The sequence below is a fragment of the Pinus tabuliformis genome, chromosome 7 (genome assembly GCF_031772625.1).
Source record: "Pinus tabuliformis cultivar Carrire ecotype Pingquan chromosome 7, CPIR1, whole genome shotgun sequence".
Taxonomy (NCBI): Eukaryota; Viridiplantae; Streptophyta; class Pinopsida; order Pinales; family Pinaceae; genus Pinus; species Pinus tabuliformis.
In genome coordinates, this window is record NC_142293.1 from 1,595,315,004 (window position 1) to 1,595,328,308 (window position 13,305).

Consider the following 13,305-nt stretch of genomic DNA (forward strand, 5'->3'; position numbering starts at 1 on the left):
GGGAGAGGGCATTAGCTAGCTGCTAGTTTTGTTTTTGTTATCAATGTACATCTACCTCATTATGATGACATACATTTATATATGTCATGTCATTTTGTATTGCTTCTCTATTTTTGAGTCCTTGATTGGACAACTATCAGATTTCAGGATTCAGTATCAACTATGATGGATCATTTTTTATTTGGCATCCACTATATATATATATATATATATATCAGTGTTTTCTCCATATTTACGTGCCAATGTGTTTATCTGATATTGTTGTTGCTTTATATGTTTTAAAAAAAAATGAATACAATATGTTTTTTTTTATGTTTGCCATTTTTTTCCAATTTTTCTGAATCGATGTTTTCTGGACCCTCCGATTTTTTGCCTATTCTGATTTTTTCAACATTGAACATAAGTTAAGGGCAATTATGTTTAGTGAATTCACATTGCAATTGAAGAAAATAAGGGTTGAATTACTGCTGTAAATAAGAGTTCTCAGATCTAGTTTATGCATGATCAGATTGCCCTAGCGGGCTGAAACTTACCAGAACACTGGTATTTTTTCTCTAGGATTGCCTAGAAGTTTGGATTTGTTAAGGATGTAAATATTGTCCACCTCAGTTGCTGTTTTTATTGTGTTATAGCAGGCTAAAGCTGCTAATTCATATAGTTAAGATCCAAGAAACCTCTAATTAAGAGATGAAATTTCTGTTTTGCATTAATTGTTGTTTGCCGGAAATTTCAGCAAACATAACAAACCAGTGGTAACACCTGCACACCCAAGTGTGTATTGCACTTACAAATCCCAATAAAGGAGTAAGACTTCTCCAAATTGTACTCAACGAGTAATGTCATTCGATTGATTGATAAATACTATTTGTGGTGCAAAGAGAGGAGAAAACCCTTATTTATACAAAAGGAGTATGCTTGACCATGCGGCCCAAGCTACATTTATGGGGCAATCAAAGTCTGATTTACTTAATTATACTTACATATTATTGAGCATTATTTAAGGCTAAGCGCCTTTTACAAAGACTTACTAAAATATTCTCTTTGAGTCGTGAGCTCACGAATAAAATTATTCATGTATATAGATTTATTTGCATAATAAAGAATGTTGTGTTTTAGGTAAACAACGCCTTTGACAACAGAGATTTCCACTCACTTATACTGAAGTCCTGATCTTACATGAGTTAGAAGGATTAGGTTAGACCTTTTCAGGGGGAACTAGAGTCATCATCAATCTCATCGTAACTACCAAGTTCAGCCAAATCGGGTAAAAATATTCGGGAACTCAACAAAAATTCGATAGAGAAGAATTATTTGGTTCAAATCAAATTCACTTCAGTCGAACAGCAATTGAATTCAATTGAGTCAAACAGCATTTCAAGCTGCCAATAGCCCACATCGCTTCCTCTCAGTTCCCACCCAAACCTTCCATGGCTCCCCGCCAAGGCATGAACAGTCAAGGCTGCAATCAGCTTCTACTTAATTGGTTCCATAAAGCAATGCTCAAAGCGTTCCGTTAACTCTCTCTCCAACCCAAACCCTCACCGAACCAAGCAGCCACTCTCGATCCCTAAACGAACCATGACCTACAGGTAAATGTCAAAATATTTACCGGATGGTTGAAAATCTAGGTAAATGATTCTGACAGAGAATAAGGTAAATGACTAAATATTATCTGACCAGAAAATGACTCAATAGTTCTGCTGTTAGACAACCAAATGAGTTCAGGAGACATTGTTTTTCTCTTTAAGACAAAATTTAAGAAGGAACCGACGATACCTATGCTGGTTACATTTTTTGAATTTCTAAAATTTTGAAATATTTTTTTACATTTCTTACATTTTTTTCTGATCAGCGAGATGTATACTGCCTAATTAAGTAACTGCGTTTTTTTCCCTATCAGTGAGATGTATACTACCAAATGAATTGTTTTCAGGAATTCGAAATCGAACTTGCTAACTATGGGTTTTATCACTTACCTTCGCTATGTTCAAATCGGACAGCTAGTGACCTTACTTTCCAGCTAAGCATATAGCTAAAGGCTGGCAAATTGGCAAGTAAATACGCAAAAATAATTCAAAATTTTGTTTGGCTTGGAGAGACATAAAGTTGATTTTAATAAAAGTTCAAAGAAAAAGGTTGTCCATAGCAGAACCCTTAAGAGGTTGCAGAACAAAAAACAGTTCAAACCATGTTTCAGTTCATCTACCGATGTAAAGGCTAAAGCAGCCCTTATTTTCAACAGAGTTGAATAACAGACTGCATTACGCAGGGCCTGGGCTAATCATTGACTAAATCCTCACGTTCCTGCATCTTCTCAGGCATGAATTTGGCCGATATTGTACAGCTGAAATGGCAATAATCGCAAAACTGCAACTCCATCAGCTCAAAACTTCGATCTAAACATAAATATTATTGTATTTTTCATGGTCTATGCATTAACGTAGATTGTCAGAATTGCAGTTTAAACAACAGAGTAATCAAATTCAAGGATCTTTTGGTTTGCCGTAATCCCGACGAGGCATTTGGAAATGGGGCAATTTACATAGATAGGCTACCCCTGTTACACAGTTGAAAATAATTCAGCTATTTTCTTCTCTTTTCTCAAATGTGGCCCTAAATCTGTGAAACAAAGTGGTTCTCGAGTAACTTGAAAACCACAACGAGGCATAGGAATTTGAGCGACTGGCTGATCAGGGGTCAAACCCACAAAAAGTTGAAAGCGTGCATCGGGATTTGAACGCGTGACCCATACCAGATGCATCACATATATCGAAGAATAACAATATAACCGCATAGAATATAGAAATGAAATGCCCATTGTCGAGAAAATTTAGAAAAGAGAAATGAGTAATTGAACAGCGTACCTTTCGTTACAGAAACGTGCTGAGAAGGCACAATGGGCGTGCATGGCGGATTGGGGGCGAGTATTTGAAATTAGAAATGGATTGGTAATGTCAGAATCATCGCAAGTTGACACTGTCTTCATTCTTCATGCGGACACCTCGTCAGTAGCAGTCGCCAATTATTCTACGTGTCAATCGTTAAAGATTACATCATCAACCGCCTTGTTAGGGTGACGGAGGGCTAGTGAGAAAAAGGAAATGGATAAATTTGGAGCGGATAGCTATGTCGGTTCGCTGTGATGTATGAATAGGTGGCTGGAGTCTATGGAACATTGTAATTAATTATTTTTTCCAAATTTATTTATTTTATTTTTAAATGGTTAAAATTTTATTAAAAAATTAGACAGTGGAATTAAAAATTTAAATCGTGAACCTTTTATAATTTACATTTAAAACTGATGAAATTAAATTTTATTGCACATTTTTATTTTTAAAATTTTGGTGTCAAGAGATGTATGGTATAGATATTACATTATAATGCAATCCAATATTTTAATTGGATCAAAATAAAATAAAATAAAAATATCTCCGTGTGATAGAGATGTTATATAGTATAGATATTATATTATAATGCAATGCAATATTTTAATTGGATCAAAATAAAATAAAATAAAAATAAGTCGTGATAGAGATGTTATATAGTAATATAAGGTAAATATTTTTAATTTGTTAAAATAAAATAAAAAGGAGTTATGATATTTATGTGGAATATAGTTTATTTAAAAAGAGAAATTAAAATTTGTACTATACAGACGGTTTTTGTGTATGGTGTTTTGGCTACAGGCAGAGAATCTGATGTGGACTGTTGGTTTCTTTTTGTTGAGAGATCAGTATTGCTCCCTCTTGCAGGGGCTGTTTTATTTGGGTGTCTTCGGACAGTTTCAGAGTAGAGTCATTTCTCTCTGAGTCACTTGAGGGTTCTCTCCTCACTGCAACTGAATGCGTTAGCATCTGCTTGTAACTTTTTATCTATTTTATATATAAAAAGTTCAATTTTTTCTCCAGAAAAAAAAAAAAAAAAAAAAAGAGAAATTAAACCAATTTAAATTCATCTGAGCAAATTCTAAGAGGGATCAAATATGAAACAGTTAGTAGATCACCAGTTAGATGAATTTAGACTAATTTAAATTATTATTCTTTATATCATTCATTATATGTCATTTTTACATATTCATTCATTTTATTTTATTTTATTTTAATTAATTATGGTATGAGACACTCTTATGTTGTGTATTAATAGAGATATTAATTTAGTTATTTTTTCAATTTTATTTTTCATAGCTCGTAAATTTTTCTTATATTTATTTAATTATATTTATTTTTATGGTTTATATTTTATGGATAGTTTTATTCTTAAAACATTTTTAACATTGTTGTGGTATTTTTTCAAAAAAAAAAAAAAACTTTTTAATAATAAATGAATTTAATTCTTAAATATTTTTAAAACTCATATATATATATATATAATAAAAAGTTAAAAGTATTCCAAATCATATAGAAAGGTTTAAAAATAAAAAATGAAGATGGGTGAAGGGTTCACCCGAAAAATTGGACATGATAATGATCGTAACACACAATTCTCCAAAAGTTCTTATCAACAAATATTTAAAGAACCAGTTTGGCACACTTTAAAAGCCAGGGAAGAAAAAGGGAGTTTCCTAATGAATCAAAGGGGCGAGGAGACATCAGCTAGAGCAACAAGCAAGTTGGGGTAGAGATTTGTAAGCGTGGTGGTGAATACAAAATGAAATAGTTGTCCGGTTAGGTTGTTACGGATTCTTCAATAGGGGAAAGCCCAAGTTCGACGAGTGTCCGCCTCATGAACCTTAGCCGATTGTTCCCACTTCATGCATGCTCGAGTAAGACCGTTGTATCTCTATTACTATGACAAGTTGGCCCATACTGCCTTTGGTCGCCAGAAAAACTAATATGCATAATGGAGAAGGAATAATTACAAATGATAACAATTCCATGCAGATATGTGATACTCGTGTTTGTAATTACTTTCATAAGGCATTGATGAACCAGGTTATATTTTGGCCTGGCTAGTTTCTTACCATCCAGTGAGAAATTCTTCAAGAAATATCGTTTTTTAGGGAGGAAATAAATTCGACACCATCAAGAACTTTTGGGGCATCCAAAATCCTGAACTTGGCAATTGTAACAAGATTTTCAAAAATTTCCACTAGATTTTCTCAAAATCATGCCAGAATATCTATTATTTTCCAGGCGAAAATGTGGTCTGTTTAGACAACACATTTTCATAAAACCAAGAGCAAAAGAAGAGGCACCTTGATGAGAAAAATGAAACCAAGCATAAACCATGCAAAGTTTGTTATTTTCCATGTTGCATGTCAAAGTCTCAACTTTAGCAAAGAAATAATCAACCACTAATCAATCTTATTTAATTAGGTTGATAGGCGTATCTATTTCGGAATTGAGGGTGTGGAATTTTAATTTTGTTATTAAAGAAAATTATGGGGATGGTTGGGATTTCAATTTAGGCCAAGAAAATTTAAAAGACAATTAGTTTCAATTTCATCAAATGCATTATCTATTTGATCTAGTTGAATTCATCTGCCCTTCGATCTTCCTTCAGTTCATTCAATTCAATGCATTTTCTTTTCCATTCAATTCATCAAATTAAGCATTATATCATGAACAAATCACTTGCCTTGAGACGGAAGTTCTTGCAGTGACAATTTTATCGTCTAAATCTGCAGACATGATATACTCACTCCATGTATCGCGTGCAGATGATTGTTAAATTTTTTCTACACCCTATTGCATTCTTGACGATGAAGCGTGCCACAAGAAAAATGAGAACTTCGTCTTCAATGATAGAGTAATAATAGTATTGGTAATCTGTTGTTGTGGTAGGAGCCAAATCTCAAGCATTTTGCTAGGTTTCCTCAGTATGAGTCTGCAAATAAGGAGACTTACAATCAAAATGAAATATTAACATTTAAATGTATATTGGAGATTTACAATCAAAATGAAATATTAACATTTAAATGTATATTCTAATTAAATAGAGATTGTTTATGATGAAATTAGGTTTGTGGTGAGATTAGGTTAATACATGAAAAATTGTTCTAGAGTTTTTGAAATTTTAATGATAACATTAATTTTTATAAGTATTAATAAATATGCAAATTGGATTAAATTCTTAAATTCTTAAGGCAACTTGATTATGATAATTCAAAATAAAACTGAAGGGGAATCCATGGATATGAGGAGAAGATTTAGGGTTTCTTGTAGTGCGGTCTTCGTTGCCACATAGAGTTTGTTTACTCCTAATTCATACTGCATTATTAATAACAACTTTTAATAATAACGTTTAAGGTTTAAAAATAATATTAATATTAAGGTTAATAACATTAATGTGGTTATTAATAATATTTATGTTATTTGTTATTGGTATTTACGATTGCGGACAAAAGTATCTCCCCTAGGTTTGGTAGCTAACCTACAAAAACAGAGAGACAAGGAACCCAATGTTTTCCTTCAAGTAAGTAGATGAAGGAATGAAGCCTACCTAGAATATGTCACGGGCTTCGCTCCTTCTTTAGCTTGAATGCTTTAATTCCAACTCCGATTGCCAAAATTAGAACATGCATAGTCAGATAACGCAAGCAAAGAAACTACGAGATATATGCAGTATCATCTAAATACTATATTCAATAGATCAACACAGTATCAAAATACATGAAATAACATCACAAATAGTCAAATAGTGAATCCTTTGCATTAATATAAATGGAATGATTTTACAACCATAAATAGATGTTGATCTTGTAGAAGACCTCCTCCAGGTAGACGTGTCCTTTCCTTGTCACAATGTGCACCTCCAATCACCCTAAATGCGTGAAATTAAGCTTCTCACCACAATAGCATAAGCATAAAATCACTCTCCAAAAGCCAACCCCTTACATATGGAAGGTTGTAAATATATAGAGGAGTGGGGTAAGTTGGGAGTTCTTATCCAATTACCAATCTAAAGTTTTAGAACCAACTTTGATGGTAGGATGGGATCAAAGGATAAGGGATGGAAACTCCAAAGTAGGATAGGATAGGATCCGAATGTTTTATCTGAGGTAAATGGTTGTAACAAATTATGGAATCTTCTGGAAGAGGAGGCTTCTGAAATTTCTCTCTTTTTCTTGAATTTCTAGAACCAACGCAGGTGCAAAGGGGAGTGACCTATAGGTGATCAACGCATGCCACAATGGAGCAACCTATAGGTGATCAATGCATGCCACAATGGAGCAACCTATAGGTGAATGTTGTCCAACAAGAGGCCAGGGAGCATTGGTCCTAAAACTGGCTCAGATGTTGCAGTTTCAGGTAGAAACTATGGAGAATGAAAGACACATGCTTAGGGCTTTGCACAAGATGATGACAAAGGGGGAATATGATGTTGATTGATCCCATTGGGAGGCCTATTAATTGGATGTGACAAAATGTCCTATAACATATTGACCCCTAAAGCTCAAAGTCAGAAATGGCGACTGATGAATAAAGTGCTTTACCTGTGACAAGTTGGGATCAAGAACAACTGGCGAGCTTCATATGTTACAATACATTTTCATCATGACATCTTTGTTGTTGAGAGACACATACCCATACTCAACACATAAGCTAACATAACATGTATAATGATCAAAAGACGTGCCCACAGATGACAACTGGTGGACCCATGACTGGATGATTGTTTGTATGATCATGGGCATCATACATTGTGATCTCTGTATAACTCCTAAAATCGTAGCCCGGATGGATGAAACTAGATCTGGGGTCTTCTATCTCCTTCATATGACCAACCAACGTACGAGTCTAACCACGCGAATAAATGAGCTGAGGTCAAACATGGTAGACACCATCTGATTACTAGCCAATGATGTAATTCATTAATAAACACGAGAGAAACCACCGATGATGTTAATGTGTCTCAAGGTACTATAGTACAATCTGTATGGTGTGAATAAATGAGTTGATGTCGAACACCACACATAGTCTTTCGGTTGAAGGCCATTGATGTAAACTTATTGCCGAGAGCGAGGAAAATTTCCATTGATGTATGCAAGCACTAAGGTACCAAAGAGTTATTTCTAAGTCAAATTCATGGATAATGTGCTGATGTCGATAGGAAGCGACTCGTAGCATGAGGGCCTTGATGTATCCCCCATCAATGACACGAAATGGGTATCATGGTTGAGACAGAATGATTCTAATATGGAACTGGATCAATAAAGGTTAACATGGAATGAATTCTTAAGAGTATCGTAATGGATATTAATTGAATGAATTCTCTTGAACACGCCGGCAACACTGAATGGAGTTGGCAACATTGACCCAAAACCAATAGTGGAGACTTTGAAATGGTATGATAAACCAAAATACAAGTAGATTACCTAACCCAATAGTCACAGAGATGAAGTGGAAGAGTGTCATGTTCAAGAGCGACTCACTACCATTATCAAATGGAATACCTTGTTTTACCAATTTCCCCAACCATACTAGTTAGTACCTCTTTATTTTTTAACAAGCTTGAGGAGGATAACATATGCTTGATCTGTAAGTTCATCCTTTGGATGAATCCCTCCGAGTATATTCAACGAACCCTGAGAAGGAGAGGTTCAGCCTTGTCATGTTCAACAATTCCATCATTGTTTGATATTTTAACGAGTCCAACGGAGGTAAAACTCGACATCTTTTTCACGTTTAGAGAGTTTAAAAAAAAAGGCGAAAAAGAAAAATCTAGATGTCCCTTTTCGTAGATAGTCTCTCAAGTCCAAAAAGGTAGAAAAAAATACTCAAAATAACTTCTTAGCCATGATCGACTATGGTATTCCTTTTTCGTAGATAGTCTGTCTCAGTCTAAAAAAGGGGTTAAACTTTTACTGAGTGGACATCTTTTCATTTACTTTTACAAGTTCGAAAACACAAGTGCTCAGCAATCTTTTCATATTTTGGGGGTCTGAAAAGAGTTGAAAGATGACTCCTCCTAGATGAACGAGTGGTATAAAGGGAAAAAAATGGTTCCTGATATGAAATGTTGGGAAAAATTGTTAATTCCATGAAAGATTCCTCATCAATATTAAAAATGTGTTTAGGATCGTCTCAAATTAACCAAAATTTGAAGGATTATGTGTCAAGTGTTATGTGTTTTTGATGAGAAATTCCTGAGGTTAATTAGCTATTTAAATCACATATACAACAAGTAAATTTCAAAGAATTAAAACACAACAAACCCATAACAAAAAGTTGATAAAGGAGTTCACCCCTCCTTGGCTACATCTCCTTAGACCTGCTTCAATGGCCAAGCCCTCTTTGGATTAATGGTCAATACTATGATTACATGCACCTGCAGTGCTCCAATGTCTTTGAAACCTGCTACATTGGATTTAAAAGACCCAAAAATCCCAAAAATGACTCTCCAAGCTCTGCAGTTGGACTTTAGTTGATCTAGGCTTGACCTCCTCTCCTGGTGGCCCTGGGCTTGCTTAAACTTCAACGTAGAAAAATCATGTACAGAAGTTCCTTTCTGCCTCTGCAACCTATTCCATTGTGTCCAGAGCATCCAAATCATCTAGGAATGACTCTTTTTGAGCCAAAATTGGTCGAAAATTGCCAAAGTTATGGCATCTTCAGTTTTTCCTAGGAAATCTCCACTAAATCTGGAAAAACTCCAATTAACTTTGCCAAATTTGGAGTTAGCTCCGGATTTGTCAGCTCCACCAAAAACTCCACCAAACTAATCCAAAATTAATTAACTGATAAACACTGATTAATTATCACTAATCCCGCTTACCGCATTAATCCGGTAATTAGCATAAAATGCTAGCGGTTAGCATCAGTGTTGCTCACATGCTGGCGGTTAGTGTTACCTGGTCATTTCGTAACCGCTAGTGGTTAACATAAAATGTTGTTAGTTTAAGAAATGTTGGTCACATGCTGGAGGTTAGTGTTAATGGTTACCGGGCAGTTAATGCTACATGGCAATTACGTAAGCGCTAGTGGTTAGTGTTAGTGCGTTCACATGTGGTGATTATCGTTAGTGCCCACCTCCCAAACCGCCACATGTTACACATGATATACAAAGTGAAACCATTTTTTATTGAGAATCATAGTTGTGGTGTAGTGGTAGCACGTATGGCTTGTGCGGGCAAGGTCACGGGTTTGACTCCCCGACCTACCAAAAAAAAATTGCATGACCTTCGAGAGGGCACGTGGCAGCCTCTAGGCTTGCCATGTGTCACCCTCTCATTGGTCCACCTCAATGCCCCTTGACAAATATTGTGTAGACACTTGTCGCAATGAAATTGGGCCACTTGTATTCCCTGGAATATTCCTTTTGTTGACTGGGCTATACGGATGCCTAGTCAACATCCCAGTCAACTTGTACCAAAATTCGCATGTTTGAGTAAACGATCAGAACGTGATACATTTCTCATATGAACTTCATTTTGAGTGAAATGAGTTACGTTGGGATCGTATCGTTGAGATGGATGTTGTTGTTCAAGTTTTGATCAATTCCAAGCACTTTTATTTTTGAGCAAATTTTTGCCCCTAATCCAGATTCCGATCAATTCTGATCATTATGGAACTGCTCAAAACACACAAAGGTTAAGAGGCTGGCTAATAAGACCACTCATCGTAGAGGTTCATTAAGAAAGGATAAAAACCAAGTGAAAGCATATGAACGGGTAAGCAGATGGTGATAATGGAATGAGAAAACCAAGGGATCATATGGCATAAACAGGTTGATAAAATGGCAATCGCGGAGGATAAAATGAGAATGGTTTCATTTTTTACACAAGCTTGAAACGTGTGAAAATATGCCTGAAATTGGTTTCATTCTTACGCAATCTTGAAAAAAAGGAAAACTATGCTTGATATAAGTTTGCATGCCCCCAGCATAGTGACTCAAATCGAGGTGCATGCCCCCCAAGCTTCATTTCATGCACCTAAGTAGACTATTGGGTACTAACAGGTGGATGGAATGAAGGTTATTTACGAGAACAAGTGAAAGACTCGACTCGGAATTTACGAGATCTAATCAAAGACTTGAATTGGAAGGGGATCTATTTCATTTTTTAACAAGATTGACAAAGTAAAAGGAATTCTACTCAGGGGACCTTGTTTCATTTTTTAAGGATCTTAACACAAGACAAGGAACTGTGCTCCAATGACCTTGTTTCATTTTTCAAGGAGCTTGACATAAGAAAAGAAACTTTGCTCCTACAACCTCGTTTCATTTTTTAACGATTTGACACAAGAAAAGAAAATATGCTCTGAGAACATGATCATGGCCTCCGAGAGACCATGGCTTCCAAGTTCTCATTAGATGGGAGAACAACACTCTGAAAGGGATACATATTGATGGATCCAATGGAAATATTAGACTCCAATACCCTTAGTAAATGATGCACTACATCACCTACTAGATTATCAATAGACGCGGGCATGGAACAAGTTGCCACATAATTAGATTGTGGCGGGGGAGTCATCGCTTTCATATAAGGACCATTTAGGGATAATGGTTGATTGGGAGCCAAATTAGGACCAATGAACGAAAGTTGGTCAATAGTCACAATTCTTCCTTCATGCGGGAAACACATCACACAAAAGAGTGAAGAGACAAGAGCTGCCATGACATAAACATTTTCATGCCCAAGGAGTAAATTAAAATCCAAAGCGTCTTGGACTACCATCACATCAATATAGACAGTCTTTCCTTCCAAAGTAATAGGAAACTTAGGAAGGATCCCTAACGATTGATTGGTTTCTTTGTTAAAAGCCAACAAATTCTGGGTAATGGGCATAAGTTGCAAAAAACCTAAATATTTCCAAGTAGTTGAGGATAGAATACTAATAGATGCACCTTCATATATGATTTTGCTAGGTATGATCACATTATAAACCTGTACTATGACCTGGAAGGGCACGTAAAGAGGAAGACGATATCCTGCCAGTGGACTCCAATCAAAGGATGTAACCATGATACCTGGAGGGGGTGTCATGGGAATGGGAGAACTACCCCCTTGTGTTATGGGAACGAGAGGATCGCCCCCTGTGCTGAGGGAACGAGAGGATTCCCCCCAATTCATTGGAATCTGAAGAAACGAGAAGAACCTGAGCGATATGATCCTTACTCTCTATGGGAAAGATATGATCAATTGAAGGTGGAATCGAGTCAACCATTTTCTCAACCAATGGTTGGTTAGGAACAAAGTCATGGGATTCACGTTCAGAGAGAGTGGGATTGGTTGGATTCAGATTCTGATAAATCATTTCATCAACTAGTGGAGGATTGGGAGAAAGCTTATGGTAACTAGCTGGAAGTCGTGGCTTAGAAGCTATAAGGGTTTCCAATGCTTTTGAGGCTTCATCCATATAAAGACAAAGGTGAATAGGATGATTCCCTTCACATAACTTACAGAGAAATTTGACTTTACCATTTTTCCCATGGACATTCTATTGCTAGTTGAGGGTTTGTCACCAGCATGATCTCCAAACGCTGACGACAAAGGTTGATGTGAGCCTGTGGACCACACTTCTAATACCTTGGGAATACTAGGACAATCTCTAAGAAGGTGGTCACCCTTACATAAAATGTAAGGGAATTTAACTTTACAGGGCTACTTGGAAGATTTTTCCATACTAGTTGCACCTGTAGAAATGGTTTCTTGGTTTCCCCCCTGCTTATTTTGCTTCTTCTTATTTTTCCCTTTCTTCTTGTTCTTAGCTTCATGGTTGCTAAAATCAAGACTTTCACTGGGAAAAGAGGAAGAAATGGATGAAGAAAGAATAGGTGAAGAAGGCAAAGGGTCAACCTTAGAGTCAACATGAGGTTGATGTTGATCAGGTGGAGGAGAACTCAGTTGAGAAGCAATTTGGACATTCAGAACCATAGGGGTCAAAAATAACCAAACTGGAAAACCAATAGTAAATCCAGGATGGGACAACATTTCCATATAAGGAGCACCAATATTTCCAAAAGAAGGAAAAGGACCAGGATTCTTGACAGAGGAGTTCCCTTGATTGGTAGACTTTAGAACTGTTGCCATTAGTCTCAACCTAAGATCCACTAAGGAGTTGTTCCATGGGGAGGATGTTGTTCCACAATCAATTAATTGATTTTATAAATTGAAGACATAAATAAAACAAAAGGGGAAACTAGGCATAAAGGTTCACCAAGCAACCATGATCTATAATAGACACCTTGGCGAACTAAGGACTTAACATACGTGTAGGAAATCTCCCCGAATGTTTTGTTTGATGTATCACAGTATACAAGGCGACCGACTCAGTTACCTATGGATGGATATCAACCTATAGGGGACACCCAAAATATACTTGATGGTACGTGGGAGTAGAGTCCATAGTAGTGTTGTCT

At 36.1% G+C, this 13,305-nt stretch overlaps 1 protein-coding gene across 1 annotated transcript in view; it reads right to left on the reverse strand.

Annotated features, from left to right (window-relative positions):
• The window catches only part of LOC149254213 (uncharacterized), a 231,974-nt gene extending 228,876 nt beyond the window's left edge, over window positions 1-3,098 (reverse strand). The window contains exon 1 of the mRNA XM_089460084.1: window positions 2,865-3,098. The gene's annotated coding sequence lies outside the window, so the exon portion shown is untranslated. The remainder of the gene's footprint in view (window positions 1-2,864) is intronic.
• Between the last annotated feature and the right edge of the window lie 10,207 nt (window positions 3,099-13,305).